Below are 15,032 nucleotides of genomic sequence, written 5' to 3' on the forward strand. Positions count from 1 at the left end.
GAGTGTTGACCCATGAACCAAGAGGTCACCAGTCGGATTCCCGGACAGGGCACATGCCCAGGTTGCGGGCTCAATCCCCAGTAGGTGGCATGCAGGAGGCAGCCGATGGAGGTTCCTCTCTCATCAATGTTTCTATCTTTCTATCCCTCTCCCTTCCTCTCTCTCTAAAAAAATCAATAAAAAACATATTTTTTTAAAAAGGAAAAGAATATTCTCTTTTAAAAAATATTTTTTATTTGAGTGGTCTTTATTTCTACAAATGAGAAAAGAACATTGTGAAATGTGTATCCAGAGGTAGGCGATGTTAAGGTCTGCTTCTATAAAGACCTTGGAGATGCTGATATTAATTATTCAGATGCCTACAAATTAACTCCAGGAACATCCAGAATCTCCAGGATAAGCCTCTGAACTTAGCAGTATTGATAATTTTTTTAATTATCATGGTAAAATATACATAGCATAGAATTTACCATTTTAATCATTTTTAAGTGTACGATTCAGTGGCATTGAGTACATTCACAATATTCTGCACCCATCACACTATGTCCAGGACTTCCTCATCACCTCCAATGGAAACTCTGCACCCATTCCTTCTTTCCTTCAGCCCCTGGTGACTTGTGTTCTACTTTCTAAGTTGCCTGTTCCAGGCAACTCATATAAGTGGAATCACACAATATTGTCCTTTTGTGTCTGGTTTATTTTACTTAGCATAATGTTTTTAAAGTTTACCCACAATGTAGCATGTGTCAGTACTTCATTCCTTTTTAAGGCTGAATAATATTTCATTGTATGTGTATTCCACATTTTGTTTACTCGTTCATCTGTTGATGGATGCTTCTCAGTGCATTTTTTTTTTAAAGAATCTAGAGTTAAATTCATTGATTCCCCCCCCCCCTTTTTTAGAGAGAGAGAGAGGAAGGGGGGTAGAGAGAGAGAAACATTGATGTGTTGCTCCACCCAATCATGCATTCATTGGTTGATACCTGCATGTGTCCTGAACAGGGATTAAACCCACAACCTTGGCTTACTGGGGGACACTAACCAACTGAGCCACCCTGCCAGGGCTCAGTGCATTTTAAATCAACAATTACTGTGATACATTCATTTAAAATTTTCTGTACCTGTGAAAAGGAATCATTGTCTGAGAAGACTTGAGATTTTAATGCTCATAAATTGTTAAGAAATTTGGGGTCTTTAGATCCTAAGTGGTAGAACACTGGTGTTCAGTTTCTTGGGACTGGTGTAGCTTTGTTTGCAAAAGTGTTGGTAGGGGTGTGGAGTGCATCCTATCTAATAAAGAGGGAATATGCTAACTGACCATCACTCCGTCACAAAGATGGCTGCACCCACAGCTGAGGCCAAGTTCCCATAAGGAGCCTTAACAAGCAATCAGCAGGGACATGAGGCTATGCCCTCCCCCACCCGGCGGGGCTTGACAGGGGACCTCAAGGTGCGCTTCCCGTCCTGGTGCTGGGCCAGGGGACCTCAGGCTGCACCCCCCACCAGGTGGGGCTTGATAGGGGACTTCAGGCTGTGCCCCCCACCCCGGCACCAGGTGAAGAGACCTCAGGCCGTGCCCCCCGCCCCAGCACCAGGCCAGGGGAGCTGAGGCTATACGCCCCTGCCTGGCTGGGCTTGACAGGGGACCTCAGGCCGTGTCCGCCACCCAGCGGGGCTTGACAGGGGACCTCAAGGTGCACCCCCAGTGCTGGGTCAGGGGAACTCAGGCCATGCCCCCACCCAGTAGGGCTTGACAGGGGACCTGAGGCTGCACCCCCCTGCTAGTGGGGCTTGACGGGGGACCTCAGGCCATGCCTCCCACCCAGCGGGGCTTGACAGGGAATTTCAGGCCGTGTCCCCCACCTGGCGGGGCTTGACAGAGGACCTCAAGGCACGCCGCCCCCCCCCCCCCCCCCCCGGTCTGGGGGACCTCAGGCCACGCCCCCCGTCCTGGCACCGGGTCAGGGGACCTGAGGCTATGCTCCCTGCCTGGCAGGGCTTGACAAGGGTGGGACTGGCCGGGTCTGGATCTAGCCCAATAGCAGGGGGGGGGGCGGTGCGGGGGACAGCTGGGTGGGTCTGGGTCTCACATGATTTTGAGGTGCATCTGGGTCGGGGGAGGACTTGACTCTGGGTCCCGTGGTGAGCCCCAGACTCTGACAGGAGGAAGGTTTTCACATACATTTTACTAATTTTCTTTCATCTCTGACACTTCTATTATAGAGAAAGGGCAAATAGCAATATTAAATTATTTCCTCTAATTAATCCCCTTTTAATGTGCACGAATTTCGTGCACCAGGTCACTAGTTTATAAAATAAATAACAATAATTTATTCTGGGGGAAAAAAATTACTGTGATAGTCCTAGGCAGTTTTGCTCAGTGGATAGAGTGTCGGCCTGACCAAAGGGTCCAAGGTTTGATTCTGGTCAAGGGCACGTACCTTCGCTGCAGGCTCCTCCCTGGCCCGGGCTCTGGTCAGTCGAGGCTCATGCAGGAGACAATAAGGAGATGTTTTTCATTCACATTGATGTTTCTCTCTGTCTTTCCCTCTCCCTAAGAATCAATGGAAAAATACCCCCGGGTGAGAATTAACAAAAAACAAACAAACAAAAAACAATTCCTGTGAGAGAAGTAAGCACAGTTTCTAAGAGGGAGAGGCAGAGGAGGAACTTGGGGTGGGACAGCCAGGAACAGAGCAGACTTGATGGAATGGTGGGCACCGCCAGGAAACAGATAGGAAGGGAGGAACCCCAGTACCAGAGCCTGGAGGTGCAATAGAGAGAACCACAGCCAATCCCGCGGGGCTGAGTCGGGTGTGTGGGGGAGCGGGGCCAGAAGTGAGGCTCACAGAGCATTTAAGATGAACCAGGTGCTGTGAGAAGCCTCTTAGACGTTTTAACCTATTTAACCGTTACAGCAACCCCGTGAGAGAAAACCAGGGCTTCTTGAGGATATACCGACGGTGAGGTACTGTTCTTAGTGCTTTGTATGCAATAACAAATTTACTCCCCACAACAACTCTATGAGGTCAGTATTATTATCATTCCCATTGGACAGTAAGGCATAGAGAGGATTAAAAAAAAAAAAAAACGCGCCTAAGATCATGCTAATAAGCTGGGATTCGAACCCAGATTTCAGCAGCTATGCTCATCACCTGACAGCCAGGGGCATGGGGACAAGGTAAGGAGTTTAGAGTTTCATCTGACAGGGCCACTGAACAGGTTTAGGCAGAAAGCAACTGGTTCTGATTTGCATTTTATCCTCATTCTAGCTGCTATATGGAGAATGATAGGCAGGAACAAGCCTGCAGGCAGAGACGCCAGTTAGTAAGCCAGGTGGGAAAGGATGAGAATGGGGCAGGGCAGTGGAAATACAGACAAGGGGAGGGTTTTTAGAGAGATTCGGGTCCCAGAATGGTCAGCCTATGGTGATTTGTTGGTGAGGGGTCAGGGATGACTCCCAGGTTTCTGAGAGAATGACAGTGCTATCACAGAGATGGGGGATACGTGGGAAGAATGGGTTTAGCGTGGGGGAGAATCAAGTGGCACAGATAATGAGATAACTGGGGATAGACTGAGTCTTAGAAGTACAACCACAGGGAGAGATCTAGGCATGTAAGCTCCATGAAGGCAGAGATCTTTGTTGCATTCAGCGATGTGTCCCAGTGCCAAAGAAAGTACCTGGCTTCCGACACGTAGCTCTTTCCAGGCAGCGTCCAGCCATGGGCATCTCTTGGGACAACTGGCCCAAGCACTGTAAGACTGGGGACAAGAGAAAGCCCTACCACAAGAAGCAAAAATATGAGCTAGGACACTTGCTGCCAATATTAAGATTGCCCCGCCCCCATTCACCCAGTCTGCGTGAGGGGGAGCAGCAAGAAATACTGTGCCTTGAGGCTGGACACAGGCAACTTCTCCTGGGGCTCGGAGTGTTGTGTGCACAAAGCTAGGGTTACTGCTGTTATCTACAATGCATCCAACAACGAGCTGGTCCACACCAAGACTCTAGTCAAGAACTGCATCGTGCTCACTGACAGCACACCGTACCCACTGGGCACTGCCTCTGGGCCACAAGAAGGGGGCCAAGCTGACTCCTGAGGAGAAAAATATTTATTATTTTTTTAATTTTTTTAATGTTCAGATGAGACCTGGCCGAGTGGCTCAGTTGGTTGGAGCATCGTCCCATGCACCAAAGAGTCACGGGTCCGATTCCACAGGAGGCAACCAATCAATGTTTTTCATTTTTTCTCTCTTCCCTTCCCTTCCCTTCCCTTCCCTTCCCTTCCCTTCCCTTCCCTTCCCTTCCCTTCCCTTCCCTTCCCTTCCCTTCCCTTCCCTTCCCTTCCTCTCTCTCTCTCATCAATGAATATATCCTCAGGTGAGGATTAAAAAAAAGGGAAGTTTAGAAGAAATGTGAAGAAAGGGAGAACAATGCCACAATCAGCAGTCTTCTAGGGGAGCAGTAACGGAGGGACGAGATTCTTGCGTGCATCGCTCCAAGACCAGGCCAATGTGGCTGAGCAGATGGCTATGTGCTGGAGCGCAAGGAACTGGAGTTTTATCTAAGGACAATCAGGGCCCAGAAAGGCAAATAAATTGTCCTTCCTCTTATCTTAGCTCACATAATAAAGGTATTTATTGCTCTAAAAAAAGAAACAGTTGTTGAATGGATGAGTATGGGTCTAGAGGAGGAAAGAGCTGTGGCCTGAGGTTAGGAAATCAAGACCGGAGCTGCAGCCACAGAGGTGATCAGCCGCCTGTGGATGGAGGCGAGCTATAAGGACAGAACTCTGCAGACACTAACACTTAAGAGAGACAAAAAAAGCTGATGCCTATTTCTCTCTCACATCGATGTTTCTCACTCACTTGCTCTTACTTTCTCTCCATTCCTCTCTCTCTCTCAAATCAAATTTAAAACATTATTTAAAAAATTAAAAAAAAACTGATGGCCAGGGAAATGCAAAATTTTTATTAGTTAACTGCTTTACACACCTCTATAAAAGCTTTTTCCTATAAATTTTAGTTGTTTACTTTTTAAAAAATATTTTTTTTATTGATTTCAGACAGAAGGGAAAGGGAAAGAGAAACATCAATGATGAGAGAGAATCATTGATTGGTTTCCTCCTGCACACCCCCTTCTAGGAGTCGAGTCTGCAACCTAGCATGTGCCCTGACCTGGAATTGAACCTCTTGGTTCATAGGTCGATGCTCAACCACTGAGCCATGCCGGCCGGGCTTAGCTGTTTACTTTTTTATAGCCTCTTCATAGGACAATGATTTTGTAATATCATTTTCAATAGCGGGAAGAGAAAGATAACTTGTCTCTATGGTTGATCAAAATTCATTCTTTGTAGTTGATAGTTTTAAAAAGTTTCTTTTTGCTTCACCCATTATTATTGATAATGTAATATAAATTATTAGGATTGTTGTCAACTTTGGGGAGCCTCTATGTTGCACTGAGTTTTTCCTTTTTCATTGCAACCAATTCTTATTTTGTGAATGCACCATTCTTCTGTGGCCTATGAGGATACTAATTAGATAACTTTTACATTTGTTTATTTGGTTTTTTGGTTTGTTCCCTGAGTTATCTCTGCTTCCTCCATTATTTGTTTGTTTGTTTTTTCTGTTAGTTTATCTTGTCCTTTACATCTTACTTAAATGTTTGCTCATCTTTGATTATTTATGCATGCTTGAGAACGAGGGGAGAGGAGCTGCCTTTGACTCTGGACTACAAACCTTGTTGTATAATGAATGAGCAGGCATAGAACCAGCCAAAATAACCAGACATAGATGATAGTCCTAATCCATGCTGTTTATTTCAAATAAACCATCAATTTTCTTGCGAGGCTGTGGGCAGGATCCTGGAAGCCAGACCCCCTGCACACAGGGATAGGAGGGGGAAATTGATGGTTAAGGTTTCACCCTACTGCTCACTTTTATCATGAGGGTAGTGGTGGCAAAAACTTCGAGAACACCAGTATAAACAACCTCCACAATTATTTGCCTCTAAAATCCATTGCTTTTTAAGGTTACCCTCCAAAGAGATCTACTTTGCCATCTTCCTTTCAGCAAGTGAAACTAAATCTCAGCACGAGCTATGCCTCTGGAACGGTGTTTGCGGGCCGGTCGGTGCCCTAGCCACAGGCCCTTCCTCTTCCGCAGGCTCACAGCACAGAAAACACTCCTCAAAGCTCTTCCCACACCCGTGTGAACAAGGCGCAAAGACCTGACAAATGGCCAAGGCCGCATTCTTAATTTTTAAAAACTGGGTCAGTCACAGATCTAAATAGCAGCGAAACAGCTGCTTTCAAGTCCCCTCTCCCCCCCCCCCCCCCGCCCACACACACACAACAAGGTCTAATTATAAACTGCAAGAACAACTAAACCAGACATGTGCATTTGATTATAATATTAGAAATGGTAATTCGTCATTTGTCAGGTGGATTTTGCATTGACTCTATGGTCCCAGTTCAGAGTAGGGGCAGTAATTTGTAATATGTATAACCAGGTGTGGTGTTTCACCTTTGTCCCAATGCGAAGGCAAGGTCAAACTGGTTCTGTCCAGTCTCACTTTGACCAGGAGGTAAGGATTTCCCTTCAGGGCACCATAACCCCTCCAGGAGGACACATCTCTTTAACCCATGTTCTGGGGCTTATGAGAGCCAATGTTGCTGACATGTAAAGAGTCAGATGGGGAAGGAAAGCTTGCCCAGGCCTCCAGAGCAAAAAAAGCTCATTTCGAAGCGGATGCTCGGGGAGCAGCCCAGTTCTGCAGGCAGAGGACAGTCTGCTCCAGACCACAGTGTGAGGGACAGCTGGCCACCAGAGCAGTTCCTACTTCACGGTTCCTTCTCCCTTCAAACCACCCTCCCATTCCAGACTTCTCCACATCTTCCTCTTCGGTGGCCCACGGTGAGTGGCACTCCCACTCTCTTCTCCTCCTTCCACAGCCTGTGGTCGTTTATCTGGAAATGACCAGACGTCATGTCTGGGGAAGTTCTTCTAGCCTCTGTAAGTGGATGACTCACGTCGATCATAAAGATCGTGTTGGGGATAGGCGCTGCCTTTAGGGATGAAATGAACAGGTTTGATGATTTCAGTGGCACTGAGAGGGCATGGTGAGAGAGGGACAGTTTGATCTTTTTTTTTTTTCTTTAAGATTCCCTATTTTAATCAACTATCAATCAGTTGACCAACTTCTAGTTCAGATCAAAGGTCTCCTATTCTACTATGAGTAGCTACAATTCATTGAGTCCCTTTGAGTGTCAGCACTGTCTTTGATGCTTTTCATTATTTCTAGTCCTTTCACCCTTCTTTTTTTATTAAATTTATTGGGGTGACATTGGTTAATAGGGTCATATAGGCTTTAAGTGCGCATTTCTGTGATACATGATCTGTATATTGCATTGTGTACCCACCACCCAAAGTCAAATCATCTTCCTCACCATATATTTGGCTCCCTTTACCCTTTGCTACCTCCCTCTGGCATCCACCATACTGTTGTCTGTCTGTGTCTATGAGTTTCAGTTTTATATCCCACACATGAGTGAAATCATATGGTTCTTAGCTTTTTTTGACTGACTTTTTTTCACTTAGCATAATATTCTCATGACCCATCCATGTTGTCACAGTAGCAGTTCATCTTTTCTTGTGGCTGAGTAGTATCCTATAGTATATATGTACCACATCTTCTTTATCCAATACTCTATCAAAGGACACCGTGGGCCCTAGCCAGTTTGGCTCAGTGGATAGAATGTCAGCCTGTGGACTGAAGGGTCCCAGATTCAATTCTATTCAAGGGCGTATGCCCAGATGGTGGGCTCAATCCCTAGTAGGGGGTGTGCAGGAGGCAGCCGAGCAATGATTCTCTTTCGTCATTGATGTTTCTATCTCTCTCTCCTTCTCCCTTCCTCTCTGAAATATATATATATATTAGAAAGACACCTTGGTTATCTCCATCTCTTGGACATAGTGAATAATGCTGCAATGAATACAGAGGTGCATATATCTTTACGAACAAATGTTTTTGAGTTTTTCTGGTAGATCCCCTCCTTTCATCCTTCTTACAAGGTCGACATGAATCTACATGTTATAAATAAAGAAACTGAGGCTATCAATATTTTTTGGTGGCCGTCTGATCAAGGGTATCTTAACAAAGACTTCAACAGTTTACTCTTTCATTGTAGCAGTGGACTTGGCAAAAAAAAAAAAAAAAAAAAAAGAAGGAAAGAAAGAAAATGAGGTTCCCAGAGGCTGACCACCTCGTTCAAGACAACCCTCCAAGATACATAATGAGACAAGAATTTGCTCATTAGTCATTTCTACTGAAAGATTGGGAAGAGACTGTGTGTATGGTCAGACCAATGGGCTATCCAGGCTAGAGTCACTGTGATGATAGCACAAAGAAAGCATTGAAGACAGGCTTGCTTGCAAATCCTTACCTCATAGGTTAGGTGTGTACCCACTACATTCCTACCTGCTTACATTCACCCATTAGGAAACTAACTTTTATTAGGTATTGACTATATGTCAAATATGGTGCTGGACACATGTTACTTCATCTCATCTGTTTCTTATTACCCTCCTATGAAATGAGAATTATCACCACCACCACCCCCTTTTCTGATGAGGAAATTGATACTCAGTGTCATTATGTAACTTTCCTGAGGTCAAATAGCCAGTGAATGGTAGAGCCATGATTATGAACCCAGATTAGAGAGATTCCAGAGTCTGCTCCATGTTGAGGCAGCATAGTAAGAAGCTATGGAATGGGGAAACTGAGACAGACAGCTGAACAAACTGGCCAAGGAATTTGCATCCAGATACAGAAGGTCACCAGGGTGGAAAGCCCCAGGTGTATAGCAATAGGCAAAATTGGTGCTGGACCTCGCCTCAGGGTGGCCTTTCCTCCCCTGGCATATTGCTGGTCATGTGGCTTAGGACTCCCTGACCTTTCCTTCTGAGAGATAACATCTAGCCCCAGTTGTATTTTAGCTCCAGGCCCAAAAGCAACAAAACCTGGTAGGCAATGCCAGGACCAGCTTCGATTACTAATGACCCTCTTTCCTGGCGCTGACCAATCAGCAAAGACTACAGCCCTGAAAGGGTACACATGGAAAACCTGATGAGCATTCTACTGAGATCTCCCCTAAGACCTCTCCTACACTCTCAGCCTTTAAAAACCTTCAAAACAAAGGACCTAGTTGGCGCCTTTCCCTTCCCTCTCTCCTTCCCCCACAGGCATGCATCTGCTAAACTCTAAGGGACCCCACAACCAGGGGAGCAATGGGCAAGGGCAGTTCATCCCAGACTAATGCCTGAACCTGTCTCCAAGGCCCTCTTTTCTCCAACGTCTCAGTGAGCTAAAAGCAGCCCGGCCTAGGCTCATTTCTTTCCTATAACCTTTTTAGAAAACCAAAGCAGCCCTGTCTAGACTCTCTCTTGTTGCTTCTTCAATCCTAGCCGTCCTGGTTTCACTGTCCCCAGCTTTAATAAATGTCCTCTCCAAATCACCTGGACTCGCGTTGTGAAATCTTTCCTGCACGAAAGCAAGACCCACACGATGCTGGCTGGTCCCAGGCAGACCTGGCCAGGGCCAAGTTCCCTTTCCGGTAACAATGTGGCCTCCATGAAATCAAGAACCTGCTCCTCTTAAAGCAATTCTTATGGTCTGTTTAGGCCTCAGAACAAATCATTTGTGACTAAGTGTAAGAAAGTTTTATCTAGAAAGGCTCTGTGATGATGCATTCCAGGCCTCCGGGATGAGTTAGTCAAATGCTAACTGAGAATTCGGATGACATAATGGTGTCAAGTGTCTAAAAACACCTAGAAAAGTTTCCATTTACACCTGTGAAAATCTGCTTCAGCTCACTACAGGGCAAGCGGAGCCTGCGTCTCTTGAGGCAGTGACTATTCTCGTTCATCTGTTGCAGTAACTCAGCTTTGGACCAGGAACCCTGTAATTATTGCCATTTGATGAATACATACTATTGGCCAGATAACCCTACAAGCATCATCTCACAATCTCTGCAACTATCCTGCAGGGTTGATAGTTCTATTTCACAGGTGCAGACTCTAAGGCTCAGAGAGATTAAGCAACTTCCCACTAAAGAGTAGCAGAACTGGTAGAACTCAGACTATCAGAGGAGATCTCTCAGAGGAGGTGATCCTAGAGCAGTGGTCAGCAAACTGCGGCTCCCGAGCCACATGCGGCTTGCGAGCCGTGGTTTGCCACTCTGTTGACTAATGAGTTTGCCAACCACTGCGTAAGGCATTACCCTTACCCAGAAGTTTTGACTTCAGGTTAAAGGCATTAGTACATTATTAAAATGTTTTTTAAGTGTTTTTCCCTAAGGCAGTGGTCGGCAAACTCATTAGTCAACAGAGCGGCAAACCAAGGCTCGAGAGGATGCATTTGCGATGAAAAAGATAAGAAAAATCCTTCTACTTGGAAGCAACAGACACGGTTATAGAGACAGGAAAGAACACGGTCTTGCTCATACCTAATTCAATAGAATTCATTTTTTTGTTTTTAGAAAGGCATCTTTCTCAAGTCTTTCAAAAACATTCAACTTACTTTTCATAGAAATAATAGCTCCACTTTTCACACTCATATTTCACAGATTTACACTTTAATTAAGTTACACCAGGTGTGCCTGGCAAAAATTGGTTTCTTAGCAAACATCATTGACTCCTTGTAAGCATCTAATTCAATTGGTGCTGAGTTAACTTCCTCATACCACATTTTTCTCGCCTGTAAAATGGTGTTGTTATAAGGATTTAATGAGTTAACCTATATAAATAGCTTTGTCAGCACTCAAAAAATGTTTGGGTGCAGAAGCACACAGGTGTGCCTTAGTTGATAAATTTTCCAGAAGGAATGGGGAGCATCAGCTAATCCCGTGAATGGGTTACGTGGAACTCCATTAAGAACTTCTCGAGGGAAGGCAGGGGAGGGTGGGGTAAGGGGGAGGGATCAACCAAAGGTCTTGTATGCATGCATATAAGCCTAACCAATGGACACAGACACCAGGGGGTGAGGGCATGAGTGGCGGGGCGGGCGGGGGGGGGGGGGGGGAGACAGTGCGGGGCTAAGGACACATATGTAATATCTTTTTTTAAAAAATATATTTTATTGATTTTTTACAGAGAGGAAGGGAGAGGGATAGAGAGCTAGAAACATCGATGAGAGAGAAACATCGACCAGCTGCCTCCTGCACACCCCCCACCGAGGATGTGCCCGCAACCAATGTACATGCCCTTGACCGGAATCGAACCTGGGACCCTTCAGTCCGCAGACCGACGCTCTATCCACTGAGCCAAACCAGTTTCGGCTATGTAATATCTTAATAAAGAAAACTTTTTTTTAAAAAAAAAAGAACTCCTGTAGCCTTAGCCAGTTTGGCTCAGTGGATAGAGCATCAGCCTGCAGACTGAAAGGTCCCAGGTTCCATTCCGGGCAAGGGCACATGCCCGGATTGCAGGCTCCATCCCATTAGGGGGTGTGCAGGAGGCAGCCGATCAATGATTCTCTCTCATCATTGATGTTTCTATCTCTCTCTCCCTCTCCTTTCCTCTCTGAATCAATAAAAAATATATTTAAAAATAAATATATAAATTATAAAAGTGAACTATATGTTAAACACTGACTTTATTTAAAAAAAAAAAAAGGACTTCTGTATTGCGAGTGTTTTTATTAGACAAGTATGCCTGTTATGGATCATAAAAAAAATCTTCCAACCCAAATACTGCTTCTAATGACTCATTTGCTGATTAAATGTGCATTCTGTCCTCAATATACCTGACATATACCTTATTCACAGGTCTGGCCTGAAGGCAGGAAGCAGAACAAATGCAAGTTTCTCCTTCTACAACATTTGAAAAGCTGCCACAAAAATAAATAGATAATACCCTTTTTATTCTCCCAAAGGGACACTGACACTGAGTTCCCTAATCTCCCCCCCACTACCGCAGACACCTTCTCCGGAGCCTCAGGTTGCAAGGTATACACAAATTCCAAGAGCACTGCTGGGAGCACAATATGCCACTCTCCAGTGACACAGGACTCCCGGTGCTGCCTCCATCCCCCAGGCACTGGCAGCCAGGCATGAGCTTCCTAGACAGGCCACACCTCTAGTGGAAAGCTCGACGGTACGGTCCTAGACACAAAGAGCAAAGGTCTTGGATCCAAATTCACCCTCTGCCACTTGTTACCTGTGTGACCTGGGCAAGTCACTTAACCTCTCTGAGCCTCAGTTCCCTCCACTATACAACAAATAAGCTTGCCCTGCCAGGTGGATCAGTTGGTTGGGCATCATCCTGTACACCAAAAGATTGCAGGTTTGATGAGAGGCAACCTATTGATATTTCTCTCACCTCTCTTTCTCTCTCTCTCTCTCTCTCTCTCTCTCTCTCTCTCTCTCTACTTCCTCTCTGTCTCTAAAAAATTAATAAAAAAGAACCAGATCCTCAAGTGAAGATTAAAAAATAATAAGTAAATAAATAAGCTTTGCTGCATTAAATCCTTGGAAAGAATTAATGTGTTGGGGCAGAAATGTACCTCGCACCAGGCTGGACACATCATAAGCCATTATTATTAGTTATTCTCAGGATAACTCCAACATTGACCCTTAGTTCTAGGCGTGATGGTAAAAGCCAGGCTACCTGGGTTTAAATCTTGATCTTCTACTTCTGAACTGGGTAAACTTGGGAAATTTCCTTAATTCCTCTGTGCCTCATTTTCCCTATCTCTAAAATGGAAAAAAGAAACAGAAGCTATCTCAATGGGTTGTTGTGAGAATTAAATAACAAGAGTGTATACGGGTGGGCACAAGTCGGTTTACAGTTGTTCATATGGAAAATAATACAATTAATTAATAATACAAGAATAAACTCTGTGTTTCATGTACTCACAATTGTCAACCTACTCTTGCCTACACCTGTACGTAAAATGTTTAGAATAGTGCTTGAACATATTCAGCACTAGATGTGTTGTCTGTTATATTATTCCTGTCTCATAAAACTGTGTCTTTCACTGCTAGCACCTTGGAACATGGATTGTCTTTCCTTCCTGTATCTCCAGGGTGTCTAAGTGACTGCAACCACTTAATAAATGTTAATGGAATGAATGATGCCGTGCTAATTAAGACCTTCCCGGGGAAATGACACTAACCCAATTGAAACTAAGTAAGGGAGGTGGGGAAAGGCAATTTATTGTTGCTCGCATTTAAATTACCCAATCTTGCTCCAGGCACAGTTAGAACCAAAGGCTCAGATCATTTAAGGAGGGCTTAGTTTTCCATGGTCCCCAGCATTTCTGTTTTGTTGGCTCTCTGCGTGTGAAGGGCACTCTAGCCACCAGCAAGGCAAGCCTCTTAGCCAGCCACTTCATCAATTCAATGGATAAAGAGCTTTTTCTCCAGAAGATCTGGCTGAAAAATTCTGGGTAGAGCCAATATACCCATCTGTGTAGTAACTTCTGTAGTAATTTCTGTGGTCAAGGAAATGGGGTGATCTGATTGGCTAGGTCTGCCCATCCCATGTAGAAGGAAAGGAGCAGCCCTATGCAAACATACAGGTTTCCCCAAAAGAAAGAATATTCTATTATGAGGAGGAGGAGGGGAAAGGGACACTGAGCAGGCAAAAATGCTAGATGCCCAGACGTAGGCCACAGATAGTTGTTAGTCTCATTATTACTAGACGAGTCCAGATAGTAAAAATCTGAGGCTCAGCCTTGGATTTTTAAAAAATATGTTGTTATTGATTTCAGACAGAGGAAGGGACAGAGAGAGAGGGAGAGAAGCTTCAAGGAGAGAGGATCACTGATTGCTGCCCCCTGCATGCCACCTGAGGATCGAGCCTGCAACCCAGGCATGTGCCCTGACCAGAACTGAACCATGACCTCCTGGTTCTTGGGTCAATGCTCAACCACTGAGCTACACCGGCTGGGCTCAGCCTTGGATTTTAATAAGTCTTTTAAGATAAGTATCTTAATCTTTCTAGGTAATTATTCCAGATTTCACCCCCTTCACATGAGGCTCTTCCTCAAATTCAATCTAATCTAAATTCCCACAGAGCAGGCAGGGAGGAAGTGTTGGGAGAGGTGGGTTGAGATAGGGCGTGTGGCAGAGCAGCTGCCATTGATAAAAGCTACCGGAGCTGTCAAGAAGAAGGAAGACCACCCCCCCACTGGATTTATGGCTTAAAACTGGCAGAGACCAGCTCATCCAACATGGTGACGAATTTCACTTAACGGTAACCCCTAGCCTCATTATACACTCATTGTAAATCATCAGCATATTAACCGACACTCCACACATCACCAGGATTGGAAAAAGAAAGCCCATGTGAGGACACAAAATGGCCAACAGGGCTCTTCCAAGAAATCTCTACTCCTTTCCTGGGATGATTCTGAATATTCCTCCCCCTTACTGAATACCCTATTCCACCCCCACTAAATAAACTTCAATAAAGGAAGCAAATTCTGCTAAAGCGGGCGGGGGGGGGGGGCGCTGCTCTGTCTGAGGAGTAGCCCTTTCTCTGTCTCACTGCTTCACTAATAAACTCACTTTCACTTTAGACTCTATTCCGGCTTGCGTTTGAATTCTTTCCTGCATGAAGCCAAGAACCCATGGTGGATTGTGGACCCTCAGGTCTCCAGGCCCCCAGAACACTGTATCAGATGAGGGGTGATCTGTACAGAATGGACATGCTTGTTAAGTTCTTCCCAAGTCCCATTTAAGTCTTGAGATCTACTTACAGGACCAAAAATTATTCCCCAGTGAATCAGCAAAGACACTGAGAGTGATTAGCATTTTTTAGATTAAAAAAAAAAAGAAAAAAAAATTGCAAACTGCTCTCATTGCAAATCCTGCTTGGATTTGCTGAGGTGCCACTTCAGGTGTTAGCGAAAAGAGAGTAGTGAGAAGGAAGTGTTACCCTCACCAACAACCCTTCCTTCCCCTTTGATCACATCTTCCCAGGTGTGATCACTGACATCAGATGTGCTTTTACCTCTTAGTGTGAGCTGACAA

This window comes from Cnephaeus nilssonii (assembly GCF_951640355.1).
Source record: "Cnephaeus nilssonii genome assembly, chromosome: 13".
In the NCBI taxonomy this organism is placed as follows: Eukaryota; Metazoa; Chordata; class Mammalia; order Chiroptera; family Vespertilionidae; genus Cnephaeus; species Cnephaeus nilssonii.